The following is a 14188-nucleotide window of genomic DNA, read 5'->3' on the forward strand; positions in this document are numbered from 1 at the left end:
CTCAAACATTCTTGCAATGGCACACAAATATATGCAATAATAATGAAAACCACTCAGCAAGACTCCACCACACGTCAACACGAACACAGCTGTCAGACACTGATATACCAAGGTTATGAAACCTTACTAGCTGTTTGTACCGTGCTGCCAATGTGAGCACATGGTGGCAAGTTTGCAAACTTCATTGCCAGACCTTATATCGCCTCTTAAAAATATTTCCTTGAACTAATGGAGATTATATTTGTTGAACATCTTATACCTGGGCAACACTAATCTCATGAAATTTGGTATGAGCGTCAGAGGCAGATGTGAAGTAGTGTGAGCAAGAGAAAGAGACTGACAAGAGAGAAACCAGTAATATTCTATTATAAAGTTCTTACAAAAATACCCCCCTTCAGCACCACACACATAATTACCCAATATGTGTCATCATAATTGGAAGGACTTGGTAAAAAAATTAGAATCCAACATGGTAAAGATAAAATGTTCAGGAGATAGTATGTATGCATTCATAGTTTATTTATGGTTGGTTAATGCTGTTATAATTGTGTCAAAGTTTTAATTCCCAATTTATGTAACATGATAATTCCTAATAGGCAGGGGAAGGAGACATTGCTGAATCCCCGGTATTTTTTGAAACACATATGCCTTGGATATTAACATACATGCACTCTAATAGGCATCCTCCAGTACACTTTAAGAATCACTGCACTAAACAGTCACCACCCCTGAGAGTATGTCATCTACTTCCTGCAATGGACAAAAAAAGACTTAAACCACTAATATAGCTAGACTCATATACTTACTTATGTTACAGATTCAAACAGTTCAGATTTAGAAAACTCTATGTTCTCTTACTATATTATCTATTGCTGCAAAACAAATGATCCCAAAACATAGTGGCTAAGAATAAACATTTATTATTTCAGTTTCTGTGTGTCAGGAATCTGGGAGCACTTTAGGTGGTTGGTTCCAATTCAGCATTTGTCACAAGGTGTTGGTCAGGGCTGCATATATCTCAAGGCTTGATTGGGGAAGTATCTGCTTCCAATTTTATTCTTATGTCTGTTGGTAGGCCTCAGAAAATGTTTCCAAACTCACGCATATGGGCCTCTGCACAGGAATCTTATGACACTGTAGCTGGCTTACACCAGAGTGAGTCATCCATGACAGAACTAGAGAGCTCACCCTAAGAAAAACCAGTCTTTGGATAGCCTAACCTCAGAAGTGACATCTCATTACTTCTGTCATGTTCTATTCCTTAGAAGCAGGTAAAGTAAGTCCAGTGCACACCAAGAAGGAGATTACACAAGGACATGAATATCAGAGTTGGGAATCCATGGAGACCATCATAGAAGCTGCTTACTAAACTCGATTATCAGAACATTTTTATGTAATATGAAAAACACCTTAAAGTCAGAGAAGAGCTGAGATCATGGGAAGATCTGAGACCTTTGGCATAGTTAAGAACGAGATTAACCAGATGTGGGGCTGCTGTGTTTGTGCTTCTATGTATGATGGTGCTTGGTCCATAACTGTCTTTATAGTCTTAGAATTTTTTTAATCCTGAAAATCAGTTACTGCTTCGTCCAGAATTATTATACATTTTCATAATTTTAGGTCCAAAAAATTATTCCTAGCTGAAATATTGATTAACCTAGTAATTTTTATACAAAGATGAGAAAAATCATGCATGATTGGATAACTATAAAACTGTAATATTTTAATGATCTCTAATGCAACAGTCACATAGTAGAGGCAAAACAAATATGTTCTTAATGGAATAGAACATAGTTCTTCCAAAAGTTCTGTTCTTTAACACAGTCTCTTTGAATAAGCTAATTGTCTAAATCACTAGTTTCCTCTTTACCATCAACAAATATGGCTGAACAAGAAATACACAGGCATAAGGTTTGTATCTACCTTTGGTCCACCAGTTGTTATCTATATGTATGACCTTATGCAGGTACTCAAACCTTTAATACTTGCTTTCCTCAACTGTGCAGGCAAGATATAAATGCCATTTTTGCCTAACTCACAAAGTTTCAGAGATTATAAAACAAGAGAAAATATATAAGAGCAGCATTATACTGTAACTGGATAACTGGATAAAATTTTTGAAGATATAATATCAATAATACTAACAATTATTTAATTAGTTCTTCCTATCTGGTCACTCCTTGGAAAAATTCTAATCAGAAGGTGACATTATTTGACTGGACTTCATGACTCACTCAGTGGAAAAAGCCCTATTCCATAGAACATTTTACAAAAAATATCAGTGTATTTTGTTAATATTGTGGTCATATGAAGAGGAGATTCTAGTGAAAGTATACAAAAGCTTGGCCAAAGAAGTTAAAAGGAATAGCTGAGAATGAGATATGTACAGAGGTCTTTGAAAAGCAGCAGCATATTGCTTAAGAACACAGAAGGACACACAAGTGCAAGCCTGTGGGCGTGCCCAGGAATGAGCTGAGTGGTCCCAAACCACTTTGGCTAATGTACATAGTTGCTCTGTGCAAGCAAGAAGTGAAGGCTGAGTTAGAGTTATAAATGGCTGGACCATGGACTGGGGTAGCCCAACACAAACACTAAATTTATTGCTTTAAGGCATTTAAAGGAATATCTCTCCAATTATCACTTCACCACTAACTTAACTAAGAAGGACTTCAGTGATTGTACCCAACAGCAAATACAGGTTTTTATGGAATGTCCTGGAATGTCAATAAACAAACAGCAACAACAATAAGAAGAATAAAAACCAGCCACACATAGTAAAAGCACCAAATCTAAGAAGGAATCTAATTTCTAGAGTAGCGACACTGTATGATTTACTTTTTTCCACTTTTCTTGAGACATAATCAACATAGAACATTGCGTAAGTTTAAGGCTGACAATTTGTTGATGTCATACCCTTACAGATTGCAAAATGGTTACCACGATAGTGCTAGCTAACGCCTCCATCACATCACATAATTAACATTTTTTTTTCTTGTGGTGAGGACCTTTAAGATTTACTTTCTTAGCAACTTTTAAGTATATTACACAGTATTATTAACTATAACCACTATGCTCTACTTTATATCCCAGGACTTAATTTATAACTGAAAGTTTCTACCCTTCGACTAGCATCTCTCCTTTTTTCCAGCACCTGGTAACCACAATTCTAGTGCCTGTTTCTATGCGTTTAGTTTTAGATTTCACATTTAAGTGATATCATACAGTATGTCTTTCTCTGCCTGACTTATTTCACCTAGCATTATGCCCTAAAGTTCTATCCATGTTGTTACAAATGGCAAAATGTCTTTTTTTTCTTCATAGTTTACCGTGTTTCCCCGAAAGAAAGATCAAGCCAGACCATCAGCTCTAATGCATCATTTGCAGCAAAAATTAATGTAAGACCTGGTATTATATTATAGTATAGTATAGTATAGTATAGTATAGTATAGTATAGTATAGTATAAGACTGGGTCTTATATAATAATAAAATAAGACCGGGTCTTCTATTAATTTTTGCTTCAAAAGATACATTAGAGCTGACTGTCCGGCAAGGTCTTATTTTCAGGGAAACACCGTAATATCATTCTATTTTGTGTGTGTGTGTATTTGTATACATATATATATATATATATATATATATATATGAAAATATGTGTAAATATATATAACACCTCACACCTTCTTATTGATTCTTCCATGTATAGACATTTAGGTTCTTTCCATACCTTGGCTGCTTGGATGTTATTAATAATGATGCAATGAACATTTGAATGCAGACAAGTCTTGGAAGTCCTGTTTTCATTTCCTTTGTATATATACCCCTAAGTAGGATTGCTTTATCATATGATAGTTCTATTTTTATTTATTTTGAAGACTGTCCATACTACTTTCCATCTTGGCTTCACCAATTTACATTTTACGCCAACAATTTTACAACGGAGCAAAAGGGTTCCCTTTTCTCCATGTCCTAACCAACACTTGTTATCTCTTTTCCTTTTAATGATAGTGATCCTAACAGGTATGAAGGGCTATCTCATGGTTTTGATTCACATTTTCTTGATGATTAGTGATGTTGAACAGCTTTTCATGTACCTACTGGCCATTTGTACGCTTTCGATGGAAAAGTGTCTATTCAAATCCTGTCCAATTTTAAATCAAATTGTGTGATTTGTTCCGCCTTTGAGTTGGTATTAGTTCTATATATGTACATATATATATATATATATATATATATATATATATATATATATATATATATTTAGATATTAACATCTTATTGGACATGTTATGTGCCAATATTTTCTTCCATTCCATAGGTTGCATTTTAATTCTGTTGATGATTTCCTTTGTTGTGTGGAAGCATTATAGTTTGATGTAGTCCCACTTGTTTATTTTCCTTTTATTGCTTGTGCTTTTGGTTTCAAATTTAAAAATGATGCATTGCCAAGACTGATGTCAAAGAGCTTATCCCCTGAGTTTGATGTTCAGGTCTTACATAGAAGTACTTAATAATTTTGAGTTGCTTTTTATGTATAAGACTGGGATCTAGTTTCAGTCTTTTGCATACCATTACCCAATTTTCCCAAAACCATTTATTAAAGACACCATACTTCCCCCATTGTATATTCTTTGCTCCTTTGTCATAAATTGACCATAAGTGTGGGTTTATTACTGGGATCTCTAATCTGTTCCATGGATCTATTTGTTTTTATGTTGATACCATACTGTTTGATCACTGTAGCTTTGTAATAAAGATTGAGATCAGAAAGTGTGATACGTCCAGTTTTTGTTCTTTTTTGTCAAGATTATTAGGAAGAATACCCCAAAGTGACCTATAGAGTCCGTGTAATTTCTATCAAAACTCCAATGGCATTTTACACAGAGATAGAAAAAAATCCTAAAATTTATATGAAACCAGTGACCAGAGAGCCAAAATGTCGTGTATGTTTTTTTAAATGTCAATTTTCGCCAAAAAAATGCATTTTTGTGTGTAACTTTTTTTTCTCCTAATCTAAAAGGTAACTTTGTAATTCAATAATCATAAAACTGTGTTAATGTGATTATGATATATACCTAAAACAATAATTTGTATGGTGATGAAAGTACAAAGAAGGAAGAGAAAAAAAAGCTATATTGGAGTCAATGTTTTGTACATTATAAAAATTTAATTGATATTAATTGGAAGTAGATAATTTTAAGTTAAGTTGTAAATTGTAATTCCCAGGGAAACTAAGAGAATATCTCAAAATGTAAAAGACAAAAATAATTAAAATAGTATGCTAGCCTAGAAAATCTCTAATATAAAAAAGGGAATAATAAGAAATAGAGGAACAAGAATAAGCAAATAACATGTCAGATATAAATCCTACTGAGTCAGCAACTGTATTGAAAAGTAAACTGAGTAAACACTTTGTATCAGCTAGGTTTCTCCAGAGAAACAGAAACAGTACCTATTAAGGCATATATTTTAAGGAATTGACTGAGGGTTGTGGGTGCTGGTAAGCCTAAAATTTGTAGAGCAGGTTGGCAGGTGGGAAACTCAGGCAGAAGTTGATGCCGCAGACTAGAGGCAGAGTTTCTTCTTCTCCAGGAAACCTCTGTTTTTGCTCTTAAGAGATTCAATGTACTGAATGAGGCCTATCTATGTTATTAAAATTAATCTCCATTATTTAAATAAACTGATTATAGATGTTAACCTTATCTATGAAATAACCTTATAGCACTACTTAGATTGGTGCTGGATTAAATACTTGGGTACTATAGCCAGGCCAAGTTGACACATAAAATTAACCATCACAGTGTTAATGCTTGTTCACTTGACACACATACACATCTCCTTAAATTATATTTAATCTTCATATAAAACAATACTTTTATTTAACATGATACAACTATTCTGTGTACAGCTGAAAAAGTACTAATCCCAGAAATGTCTATTCTACTAAGAACAAAGGGCTGCCATTTTTATTATAGAGCAGTCTAATGTAATCAACCGGCTACCAGGTAGCTGGCTGATTGACCCAGAGAGTGGTGCCATATTGGGAATTCAGTGTTAGTCTATATGGGCAGAATGGACAATCACAGTGACTATAGTCAGGTCAGCATTGGTGCATCATGTTGCTGAACTCGTAGATCAACTCCATTAAGGCACCATGGGCACTTTGTTCTGAGCCCATTAGGCAATGCCAAAAATGCCCTGGGGAAAAAGGCTGACTGGTATGCACAGAATGCCTCATTCTATCCACTTATTAAAATACTTTTCTGCTGAGGCAACACTTTGCAGAGCATTCACATGAGATGCAAATATCTTTAAATTCTTTGCCCATCAGAGAGGGCTATCTATGCACATTTTCCCCAGATCTCCTTACCACCAATTTTCTAATCATGTTCTTCCAAGTCACTGACTATTGAGTCAAATCATAGGCCACAGCCTGTAAAACAATATACACTCATGCTTATGGTTACTTCTCCTTTCAAGCAAAATGAACACCTATATACATTGCTCAATATTCTACCAACGAGAAGGAATTTCCTTCACCACTCTCCTTTAGGAATGTTCCAGAAAGGGACTGTAGTGCTACAGTCGTCCATTTTTGGGTGGTGCTTGCCTAACATATAGAGCCATCTGTCAGATCTCTAATGTAGGCCCAGAGTTTCTCAGTAAACTAATCCTAGGGAACTCTCTGTGAGGCTATAGATATGGATTGGAGAAGAGAAGATAATGTAATAGGATTGGGGACCATGGACACTTGGGCTACTTCCTCATGTAATTTATTTCTGCTTGCAGGGCCTGCTTGAGCCTGACCATATATATAACCGTTACATTTGATGATGGAGTGCTTCTGAATACACCCAATTTTATGGCTTAAACAGGTCATACAACAAGCAGTTCATTCATGACAGATGTCTCATATTGCATGGGAACTTGGCCCATGGTTAAGCATTCAGTCTCCACTGAGGCCCAGTAGCAAGTCAAAAGTTGTTTCATAAAAGGAGAATAGTTATCCACAAAAGATGCCAGGGTTTTGCTCAGAAATCCTAAGAGCCTCTACTATGATTTATCTATAGAGGATTGCCAAAGGCCCACAACAAAATCTGTATCTGACACTGACACTTCCAACATCACTGGGTCTACTGGATCGTTATGGACAAGTGACAGAGCACCTGCCCGATAGCCTAGACTGTTTCAGAGCCTTTTGCTACTCTGAGCCCTGCTCAAAACTAACAACTTTTCAGATTACTAGGTAAAGGAGCCAAAGTAACACACAGGGTGGGTTTGGGTAGTCACTGGACCCATTGTGAGATGGACATGATTGTCTGAATTTCAAAAGCCCCCGACTCTGACTGGCAGACTACAATGATGTTTTGGATCTCCTCAAACAGGGGTAGATAGGTAGTTTCTACTACCAAAAACCATGGAACAGAAGTTAGGATTTAAGTATTTCCTCCTTTATCAGAATCTGTCCTTATGACCTGATTCTAATTTTTAAGATCCCATTCCTTCCAAATCAATGACCTTATTTAATAGCATATATGCTGCGAGGTTTGAAAATTCCATTTGCATTGGAATGCAGCCATTCACAAAATAAGTGTCTGGGTTTGTTTGTTTAGAAGTCTCAGGTCCACGGCTATGAGAAATGTGTGTTTCTTTCAGGACAGACGTAGAAATATTCAGGTCATTTATGTGGAGATTGACCTGGTAATTTGAAGCTCTGAACTCATTTGTTGCTTTTTTTTTTCTTTTCTTTTATTCTTTCTGGTACTATAAGGATCAATCATCCAATCTCATATTATGAGCTAATTTGACAAAAGAAGTCTTAAGGTATCAAATACAAGGTCATCCATAACCTTACCTTTTACAAATATTTGATTAGGAAATAACCAATGGTGATACCTTGCATACTTAATGCCACATTCACTGTGATACATCAATGTCCCCTTACCACTGGAAATAGTCATCAGTTCTTTTCAATCTAATCATATTAGAGAACCAAATCCAGAAACTCCACAACCAATTCAGAAAATATTAAGATTCTGATTCTCTAGAAATACTCTTAGTACCAATGTCTGTATCCCACTCCAATTCAAAGGAAGAGATTAGATAAAACAAGCAGAAGAAAATGACATGATGCCACTATATATGTTATAACAAAACATATGCTTTAGATTAAAAAACAAATAAATTTAACTTGAAAGATATATCATGTAAACAAAAAGAAAAAAGCTGGAGTTGATCCACGGATATCAGACAAAACAGACTTTAAGAAAAAAATATTACCAAAGACCATGAATGTCATTTAATATGGATTAAAGGGTAAGTAATCAAGAATATATATATATATATATATATATATATATATATATATATATATGTATATATATATATATATATATATATATATATATATATATATATATATATAATTTAATTTCCTATCCTTATTTTCAATTCTGCCAATTTCCTTCTTATATTTTGGGACTCTGTTATTTTGAGTCCCAAAATATAAGAAGGAAATTGGCAGAATTGAAAATAAGGATAGGAAATGAAACATTAATGATTAAAGTACCACAATTTCATTAATGGAAAGAACAAGGTGGCAGATCAAAGAGGAAAGTGAGGATATGTACAATGCTATAACCATATAGACCATCTGTTAGACCAAAAAACAAGCTGGAATAAAACTAAAAAGATTCAAATTATACCAAGTATGTTCTCTAAAGAGAATACAATCTATTTACATATCAATAAAGGACAAAGATTTGGGAAATTCACAAATATATAGAAATTAACACAATTCTAAAGAACCAAAAGGTAAAAGAAAAAAAATCCAAAGGGAAATTAGAAAATGCTTTGAGATAAATACAAACAGAAACAAAACTTACCAAAACTCATGAATGCAGTGAAAATAGTGTTCAGAGTGAAACTGATAGCTTTACAAGTTTATGTTAAAATGCAAGAAAGACCTCATATCAATATCCCAACTTCCCCCTTAAGTTGGAAAAAGAACAATAAACTAAACCAAATAGAAGAAAGAGAATAATAAATATTATTAGGTTGGTGCACAAGTAATTGCAGTTTTTGCAATTTTTTAACCTTTTAAACCGTAATTACTTGTGCACCAACCTAATACCGTAGAAAGGAAATATCTAAAATAGAAAATACAAAACAACTGAAAAACTTAAAATCAAAATCTGATTCATTGGAAAGACTAGAAAAATTGACAAAACTTTAGCTAGACTTAAGCATAAAAGAGAGGACTCAATTTACTCAAATTAGGAATAAAAGAGAAGGTCATGACCGACCTTATAGAATTAAATCATCATCCTCTTTCACAAACACTTCCCAAAAATAGGAATGAGGGAGGATGTTTTTTAGATCATTCCAGGAAGTATGTATTATAATGTAAACAGAGATATTATAAGAAAAGAAAACAAGTTAAAAATATCTCTAATGAATACAGATGTGAAAATTTCCAACAAAATACAAGAAAACCAAACACAGCTAGTAAAATTCCATAAAAAAGGATTATATGTTATGACCGAGTTATTTCTGGAGGGGAAGATTGATTTAACATCTAAAATTCAATCAGTGCAATACACCATAATATAAGACAAAAACATGTGGTCATCTAAAAAGATATAGAAAAGGTATTAAATAAAATCCAATACCCTTTCATGATAAAAACTCCAAACTGTAATCCTAAGTACGATGTTTCCCAGAAAATAAGACCTACCCCAAAAATAAGACCCAGTTAAGATAGTCAGCTAGACGGACATATTTAGTATGTTATGAAGATCTTCCAGAAGAAAATAACATGACTGTATTTGAATAAATGTAGATGGTTGTACATGAAAAAATAAGACATTCCCTGAAAATACATCCTAATGCATCTTTTGAAGCAAAAATTAATATAAGATCCTGCCTTATTTTCAGGGAAATATGGTATAAAACCTGGTCTTATTTTTGGAGAAACATGGTAGATGGGAACTTTCTCAACCTAGTAAGAAGCTTCAACAACAACAAAAAAAACAACAAAACATAGTGAACATCATACGTCTTGATGGAAGACTGAATACTTTCTCCCTCATATAAGGTACAAGGATGTCCTTGTACTAAAAGTTCTACTGTGTTTCCCTGAAAATAAGACCTAGCCAATCAGCGCTAACACGTCTTTTGGAGCAAAAATCAGTATAAGAGCCGGCATTATAGTAAAATAAGGCTGGGTCTTTAATATAATATAACATAATATAATTAATAATATAATATAATATAATATAATATAATATAATATAATATAATACAATACCGGGTCTTATATTAATTTTTGCTCCAAAAGATGCATTAGAGCTGATTGTCTGGCTAGGTCTTATTTTCGGGGAAACATGGTAATCAGGATAATTAGGTAGGAAAAAGAAAAATCATATGAATTGTAAAGAAATAAAACTACATCTGTACTCACATGATATGATCTTTCATAGAGAAAATCTGACAGAATACATACACACACAATAACTATTAGACTAATAAACGTGTAAAGCAAACTTGCAGGATACAAGATCCACATATACACTGGATTGTATTTCTATACATTGCACTGATGAATATTTCTTTCCTGAGGGCTGGAGCAGGGGTCTGAACACTATAGCTCCTATAGGCTAAATCCAACAAGCGCCTTATATTTGTGAACACAGTTTTATTGTAACACAGGCCCATTAAGTTAGGCACTGTCTATGGCTATTTTCCCCCTGCTACAGTGATAGAGTTGAATAACTGTGAAAGAGACTTTATGGCACACCAAGCCTAAAAATTATTAATGATAGTGTAGGTAGATAAAAACGAGTAGGAGAGACCTAGCCCCGGTTAGAAAGCCCACGTTAGAAAGCCCCTTGCTCTCTCTTACTTAGGTCAAGACCTCTTGGCAGCTGCCCTCATTTAGTGCACCAATGCCTTACAATCCCAGTGGATTCCGGGCTCACACACGTCCCTAAATCAAAGGGATGTATTATTAGAAGCTAGAGAGAGAGAGAGAGGAAACCATCCTGCTTATCAGAATGTATACCCTGTTTCTCAGGGCCATTGTAATGAGCTCAGAGAATCTTGGGAGCCAGAAGGGAGTACCAGGCATGGCAACCAGGAAAATGAGAAGTACTGCAGAAAGAGGGGGTGGGAAGACAATTCTACCATATAAATAAAAACTCTCAAACAATGTAGGGAGGGACTGCTTCCCTCTCTTGTGTCAGCCCACTCCATATCTCAGAGTATATTCTCTTTTACTAATGAGCTTCTTGCTGTTCTCTGCTGCACAAACTCTGTCTCTTGACTGAATTCTTTCCTTCAAGAAGAGAAAGAGCTGACATACGTCATTCACAGTAACATTACTATATAACATTTTACAGTATATGTTTGCTGACTCTGGCTGGTTCTAGAGTCCAGTGCTTTGCTCCATCAAACAGATGACTGATTTGAAATTGCCAGCTCCATTACTTGTCATTTGATAAAGTGTTATAACAAAAGATATTAAGTTCTCAGTCTCGCTTGGGACTTCATGGCTATTTTCTAAAACAATCCTATTTTTGCTACAGTTCTCATAATGTACTTATTAATTCCATTTTTAAATCATTTATCCATGCATCAAATATTTACTGAATGACTAGTATTTGCCTATGATTTCTATATAAGAACCTATGCAGTCAAATATATTATGATTCTTAATGTTAAAGAACTTGCATTCTAATAGAAGAGACAGGGTAAAAGAGTATGATATATGTGTGTTATGGTAGACATACTCATAGGGAGGATATGGGATTGCAGGGAAACAATATATAAATTGATTGCTGAGCAAGGATAAGAAGTACATCTTAGAGATATTACGAATGAACTGAAACTTGCAAGAGCAGAAATTATAACAAAAAAAGTCAGATTTCAAGTGAGGCTGTATTAGAGACAGAATTATTGTGATAGGGAGACAAATTAGGAGACTACAGCCTAAAAATCACAGTCTAAGGGACAACTGAGATAGTGGGAGTGCTGTTGGGTTAGGTGAATATATATATATATATATATATATATATATATATATATATATATATATATGTTTTTTTTTGCCATATATATATATATATATATATATATATATATATATATATATATATATATGGCAAAAAATACATAGGAGATAAAATTGAAAAGACCTGGTGATGATGAGAAATTGGAGATGGGTGGGGAAAAGGGAGATATTTATGATAACTCTGGTTCTGGTTTTCAGTCTGGTAGTAGATGGTGACCTTATTCACACAGATTGGAAATGCAAGGAAAAAGCAAGCTTGCAAGAACTGGGGAGATGTTTAAAGAATGCACACTTGCAATTAGAAGATGACTAAGTTCCAGAGAGATAATGCACAGAATTGTGATTATAGTTAACGATACTGTACTTTTTCAAGAGACAAAAATCCAAGCTTGCAGAAAAAGAGTGCAATTTGTCATCCTTATTTCAAAGATTCAGAAAAACTGAGCGCACTTCTAAGGGGAACTGATGTTTTATACTTCATTTCATTCATTTGTTCAAAACGTATAATGTGCCACACACTACCAACATCTTGGCACATATAAACAATGGAAATAGGAAGAGTATTTTGGCAAAGAGAAAGCAAGTTGTTACAATAAATTGTGATAAATCTTTCATTGCTATGTTGTAAAAAAAAGCAAAAAAAAAAACAAAGAAACAACACTGCTCTTATTGGTAAACATACAGAGCTTACATTTTCATCCTCCTATGCAGAATTTTTTTTTAATGACAGCTGTGCAGAATCTTTGATTCCCAGACAGAACAGAAAAAAAAAATGTTTCTTTAAACTTTAACAAGTAGAGAATTCAAAGCCTTTATCAGTAAGAAAAATAATTTTGTTTTAACAGAGAAGTTCCTACAGCTGTCAAGCTATTCCAAACTATGACTGGAAGCCAAGAGCTTTGGAGAAATCACAGAAAAATTGTTTAACTTAGATGCTTCTTAGCAAAGAAAATATACTCATTCTCAAACTGCCAGACCCAAGAAAGTTTTCACTGAAAGCCTAGATTTGTAAATTTATTACAAACAATTTATTACAAATAAAGTGTTTAATAAGACCTCGTGGATTCTTTGTGTTTGCTTGTAGTAACCATTATTGTTGGAGATCTCAGTTCTATAAGAATTGTAATCTCACTTTCACAATTTTCATTTCTATCAAGGGTCCAAAGTAGTGACTTCACATGGGAAATGACAGTGGGCTCTGAAATTTAATACAAACGTGTTGTGATACACAGGTTTATAGAAAAACGAAAGAGGGTGTGTTAGAAGGAGTAGATGTTGTAAAACTTTTATTCTCTACTTTTATTTGTGGACTATTTAAAAGACCTCTGTGAAATGAAATTGTTAAAATCTCTGATACTAGTGGGTTTCAGAGCTACCTTGAATATTTCTAAAGAATGCCAAGGGTTAGTGCTTCCTTTTGATGGAAACAATACGATGTACTTACCATGAACATGTTTGCTAGGAAAAACGGTATCTATAATATTTTGATACTCCAAAATATTATATGGAAGGGAGATCAGCAGCTAACTGAAGATGAAAATTTTGGATTGATGCCTCTTCTGGCAGTTAATTATAAACTGCCTTTCAAGACTTTGATCTTGGGATGGAAATAAATTAGAACACCAATAGTCCTAAGGTCACCTCCCAATACAACACGAATTAGAGGCTGCCCTAGTTAATTTGCATATCTTCAGAGTCCCTGAAAGTCCACTTAACCTCAGGTCAATGAAGATGAGAGTTCTCTTGGCTCCATGGAGGCCATTTATGTTAATTCCAATTTATTAAGGTTAGAATAGTGATCAAACCAAAATTTGCAGCAGTGCGTAGCCTCAAGAATGGCACAGAAGACTTAGTCCAGAGACTGCCATTTTCACATGTGCAAACAGAAGTATATTTGTACATAAATCTTAATATCAGTGAAAAAGAAAACTACCAAAGAAATATGGCACACAATGTGGTATGAGCACACTATCAGAGTATGTAAAACAAAATTATGCTCATATACAACATATGTTCAGTTATTGCTACTGTCACCAGCATGATTCAAATGGCAAATTCATAACACTTCATCAGCCATAGTAAAAAAAAAAAATACAGAATTCTTAAAAGACTTATGACAA

The sequence above is a fragment of the Rhinolophus hipposideros genome (assembly GCF_964194185.1).
Source record: "Rhinolophus hipposideros genome assembly, chromosome: 10".
NCBI lineage: Eukaryota > Metazoa > Chordata > Mammalia > Chiroptera > Rhinolophidae > Rhinolophus > Rhinolophus hipposideros.